This window comes from Chrysochloris asiatica, unplaced genomic scaffold (assembly GCF_000296735.1).
Source record: "Chrysochloris asiatica unplaced genomic scaffold, ChrAsi1.0 scaffold00139, whole genome shotgun sequence".
NCBI lineage: Eukaryota > Metazoa > Chordata > Mammalia > Afrosoricida > Chrysochloridae > Chrysochloris > Chrysochloris asiatica.
Genome location: NW_006408657.1, coordinates 6818640 through 6824322, shown reverse-complemented (window position 1 = coordinate 6824322; position 5683 = coordinate 6818640). Strand labels below are relative to the sequence as shown.

At 39.4% G+C, this 5683-nt stretch overlaps 1 pseudogene; it reads right to left on the bottom strand.

Moving 5' to 3' along the window:
* The window catches only part of LOC102819546, a 19988-nt pseudogene extending 16518 nt beyond the window's left edge, over positions 1 to 3470 (bottom strand).
* Positions 3471 to 5683: the final 2213 nt, after the last annotated feature.

Genomic DNA, 5683 nt, shown 5'->3' with positions numbered 1-5683 from the left:
CCCTAGAGCAGCAGGGAGATCTATCTTCTGCGCTACATTAAAAAGGAAAAAGTATTGAATGTTAGATATTAAGTTATACAAGCTTAATATCCATGAAGAGGTAGTCTACTTTAAGTAGTAACTGCTTACAAATAGACTGTTGTTGTTAAGCATCGTCAAGTCAGTTCCGACCCATAACGACCCTGTATAGGGTTCCCGAGGAGCAGCTGTTGAGCTTGAACTGCTGACCTTGTGGTCCAAATTGACTTGGCAGTCCCGTGCATTAACCCACAGTGCCACCCCAGGACTCCTATAAACAGATTGTTGCTGCTGTTTTAAAGTGCCGTCCAGTCGATTTCAACCCATAGCGACCCTGTATAGGGTTTCCAAGGAGCAGCTGATGAGCTTGAACCACTGACGTTGCAATTCAAATGACTTTGCAGTCTGATGCATTAGCTCACAGCGCCACTCGATATCACCAAGTTATCTGCTTGAGTTGACCACTTTTTCAAATGAATCTTGTTGCTGTTATTAGTAGCTGTGGAGTTGGTTCCAGTTCATACCGACCCTATGCACAGCAGAATGTAACACTTCCGGGTCCTATGCCGTCTTCACAAGCTTTGAGTCCATTGTGGCAGCCACTGTGTAGGATGTGAAATTCGTAGACATTTCTGGCTCTGTGTTTAGCCAAAAATAATTCAGTGCCTAATGGCAATTGTTTCAAGAATAAATGTGTAAGACCTCAATAGCAAAGCATGCAGAAGCCACAGAGATAAACTAAACTGGTAAGTGGTATTTGAGGGGATCAGGGAAAGGTTCTAACAATGCCTATTGTTGTTGATAGGTGTTATCCAGTCAGTTACAACTCATAATGACACAGGACAAAACAGACCGAAACACTGCCTAGTCTTGCACTATCGTCACAATTGTTGTTATGTGTTGAGTCATTGGTGCTGCCACTGTGCAATCCAGCGTCTTGGAGGTCTCCCTCATTTCTGCTGAGCTTCCACTTTATCAAGCATGATATACTTTTCCAGGGAATGATTCCTCCTAATAACATGTCCGAAGTACGAGAGATGAAGTATAGCGAGCCTGCCTTCTACAGAACCATCTGGCTGTACTTTTTTCAAGACAGATTTGATTTTTCTTCTGGTGGTGGTAGTGGTTATGTGCCGTGGAGTCAGTTCTGACTCATAGCGACCCTGTACAGGGTTTCCGAGGCTGTTAATCTTTTCGAGAGCAGAAAGCCTCATCTTTCTCCCGTGGAACAGCTGGTAGTTTCGAACTGCTGACCTTGTGGTTCACAGTCTGATTCGTAACCACTACGATCTTTTTAATATTCTTCTCCAACACCATAATTGAAATGCATCAATCCTTCTAAGGCCTTCTTTATTCACTGTCCAACTTTCACATGTATATGAGGTGAATGAAAATATCATTGCTTGGGTCAGGTGCACCTTAGTCTTCAAAGTGACGTCTTTGCTCTTTAACCCTTTAAAGAGATCAAATTATATAATAAATACAAAGATAAGTAAAAAATTATTGTTATAAAATCATAGAAACCTTTATTAAAGAAAGTACCAAAATGTGAAATTATTGTTTCTCGACATATCCTCCTAGGTTTATACATTTCTGAAGGCAGTGTTTCCATCTCTCTAACCTTTCCTCATGTGAAAGTTGAACAATGAATAAGGAAGAGCATAGAAAAGTTGATGTATTTGAGTTATGGTGCTGGAGAAGAATATTAAAAGTATGATGGACTGCCAGAAGAACAAACAACTGTGTGTATAGCCAGAATATTCCTTAAAAGTCAGGAGGGCAGGGCTTTTTATCTCCTACTTTGGACGTGTTACCAAGAGGGCCCAGTCCCTGGAGAAGGACATCATGCATGGTAAAGTGGAAGCTCGGTGACAATGAAAAAGGCTCTCAATGACATGGATTGGCACAGTGACAGCAGCAATGGGACCAAAAGTAACAACAATTGTGAGGATGACTCAGGACCAGGCACAGGGCTGCTGTGAGTCAGATCACATTTGACAGCACCTAACAATAACAAACCTTCCCCCAAAGAATTCTGCTGTTTGTGATTCATCACATCTAAAGGACAGTTTTGGCATCCTCAATGGACTCAGATCATGTTCCTTTTCAGTACTTTTTGGGGGGTTTGGAGAAGAAAAAGAAGTCAGAAAGGGTAAGATCAAAACTGTAAGGTGGATAGGGTAAAGTTTCCCAAAAAACTTCTCAAAGAAAGCTCTTTCTACCCTTGAGAAAATCTATCAAGATTATCTCTTTAGAATTCCCCCCCAAACATTTGCCATAACCTTCTGAGTTGGCCTCTCTGCTTTGAATTTAACTGGTCCAACAGATTCCCTTGAAAGCCACAGTTTTGCAGGAACCTTTTCTTGTTTTGAAGGCATGCTAATAACACTAACACAAGTATACTACTGAGAGAACTATAACTGCCATCCACTGATCACAGAGACATGTCTAAACACATTTGGTTTGAAATAAACCCATCCATGTGTGAAATAGAACCCTAGCAGCAATTCTTTTTGATTTGTCCTCATGCAAGATGGAGTCAGTCTAACAAGGTTGCTTATTGTTTTTGTCAGTTCATGAAAACGTGTGTCTAATTTGTTGAGGTCTTCTAAAATTTCCCTCATTAAGGGTACAAAATTTCTCTATAAAGGTCTAATGCATGTTTTGGTTGACTTAGTCCAAGTATTTGACATTTTTAATCCATGGCAGATAGTATTTAAAATTTTTATACTTAATTGTTGTGTTCTTGATATATAGATATACAATTTACTTTGTTATAAGGAATTGATATCCTGAAAATCTTCATTATTTATCATATATTTTCCTCAGGTTATTTTGGATTATCCACATAGACAATTATATTCTTCTTGTTGTTGTTTAGTGCCGTTGAGTCAGTTCTGACCCATAGCAACCCTGTACAGGGTTGCCAAGGAGTGGCTGGTGAGCTTGAACTTCCAACCTGGCCATTCAAACCAATTTGTAATCCAGAGCATTAACCCACAGCGCTACACCAGGACTCCGTTGTTGTTGTTAGGTACCATAAAGTCAGTTTTGGCTCAAAGCAACCCTATGCACAGCAGAATGAAACACTGTGTAGTCCTGTGCCATCCTCACAATTGTTGTTACCCTTGAGACCACTGTTGCTGCCACTGTATTAATCCATCTCTATGAGGGTCTTATCCTTCAGTACCACACCAGGACTTTGGTATTAATGGTAGTGTTAGAAAATTTCCAGATTCAGTTGGATCCCCTTGTTTGGAATGAGCACAATTATAGATCTTTTCCAATCTGTTGACCAGGTAGTGGTCTTCCAGAATTCTTGGCATAGATGGGTGAGTGCCTCCAGGGTGGTATCAGTTTGTTGAAAGTTCAATTTGTATTCTGTCCATTCCTAAAGCCTTGCTTTTCATGGATACCTTCAGTGCAGCTTGCAATTTTTCCTTGAATACCATTAGATCTTGATCTTATGCTGCATGTTGAAATGGTTGAAAATCAACCCATTCTTTTGTGGTACAGTGTCTCTATTCCTTCCATCTTTTTTGGATGCTTCTTTGTCATTCAATATTCTGCCAATAGAAACTTTCAGCACTTCAAGTCAAGGCTTGCATTTTTTCATCAGATCTTTCAGTATGAGTAATGTTGACCATGTTCTTTCCTTTTGATTTTTTGACTCCAGGTCTTTGCACATTTCATTATAATACTTTGTCTTCTCAAGTTGTCCTTTATAATTTTCTGTTTAACTCCTTTATTTCATCATTTTTTCCATTCACTTTAGATTCGCTACACTCAAGAACACGTTTCCGAGTCTCTTCTGACAGCCATTTTGGTCTTTTCTTTTTTTTTCCTGCCTCTCAATAACATTTTGCTTTCTTTATGCATGATGTTCTTGATGTCATCCCACAACTCCTCCTGTCTTCTGTCATTAGTGTCTAATGCATAAATCTGTCCTTGAGATGGAATCTAAATTCAGTTGGAATATACTCAAAGTCATATTTTGGTTCTAGCACACTTGGTTTAATTTTCTACAACTTCAGTCTTAACTTGCATAGGAACAATAGATGCTCTGTTCCACAGTCAGCCCCCTGGCCTTGTCTTGGCTGATGATATTGGGCGTCTTGATCATGACTTCCCACAGATGTGGTCAATTTGATTTCTATGTAGTCCATCTGATGAATTCCATGTGCATGTTGTTGTTGTTGTTAAGTGCTGATGAGTCAGTTCTGACTCATAGAGATCCTGTATCGGGCTCCTGAGAAATGACTGGTGGGTTTGAATTGTTGACCTTGTAGTCAGCAATCCAGGACCACACCAGGACTCTGTATTGTCACCTTTTATGTTGTTGAAAAGGTATTTGCAGTGAATAAGTCCTTGGTCTTGTAAAAGTCTATTCTGTGATCTACAGCATCGTTTCGATTACTAAAGTCCATATTTTCCAACTACTAATAAATTCTTCCTCTTTGTTTCTAACCTTTGCATTCCAATCACCAGTAATTATTAATACATCTTAATTGCAAGTTTGATCAATTTCAGGCAGAAGAAGTTAGTAGAATTCTTCAGTTTCATCATTACTGGCTTTAGTGATTTGTGCATCAACTTGAATAATAGTGGTGTTAACAGATTTTCCTTACAGGTGTATGGATATTATCCTATCACAGACAGCATTGTTTTTCAAGATTGATTTAAAATGTTCCTTTTTACAAAAAATGCAGTGTCATTCCTCTTAAATGTCTTGTTCTCAATAAAGCATACCATACGATTGTCTGATTGAAAATGGCCAATACCAGCCAATTTCAGCTCACTAATGCCTCGGATATTAATATCTTACATGTTCCATTTCAATTTTGGTGGCTTCCAATTTTCCTATATGCTGCTATTTCTTCTCATTTTGAGTTGTACTCCATCAGCAAATGAAGGTCCCAAAAGCTTTGCTCGTTCCATGTCATTAAGGTCCACTCTGCTTTGAGGCCACAGGAGAAAGAGGACGATTTCTGCTCCTGTAAAGATTTACAGCCACCTTATGTTGTTGTTGTTGTTAAGTGCCCTCGACTCAGTTCTCGCCCATAGCAATCCTGTATAAGGTTTCTGAGGAGCGCTGGTGAGCTTGAACCACCAACTTTGTGGTTCAAACAACTTTTCAATCTAGCACATTAACCCACAGTGTCACCTCAAGACTCCTAGAAATCTTATAAGTCGCAGTCGACTCATTGGCAGACCACCACCACCACCGCCACTTACTTTAAGGAGGCAGATCTTCCCTTGTCATATATTGTCTTTCAACCTGAGGGGCTCACCTTCAGGTATTAAATCACACAATGTTACACTGCAGTAGCTGAGGTATACAATAATATTACTTGTAAATTATGAAAAGTGTTTCCTATCCTGTACAATCTCAATGCTTTTTAAAATAATATTTGCCTTATTGTTGATGTGAGCACATGTACCGGCATAGCGTCATCAATGCAGAAAACTGCTCTTCAAATTTGCTTTGTTAAACCACATAATCCCATCTTTCATGCCATAGCTTGTTTTCCATTCTTCAGGATCATGTTGCATCAATTGTACAATTTTGTGGTTGTTGTTTTTTAATGGTGTCGGATCATAGAATAAAGAACCCTGGTAGCTTAGTTGATTACGTGCTGGGCTGCTAACTGCAAAGTCAGCAGTT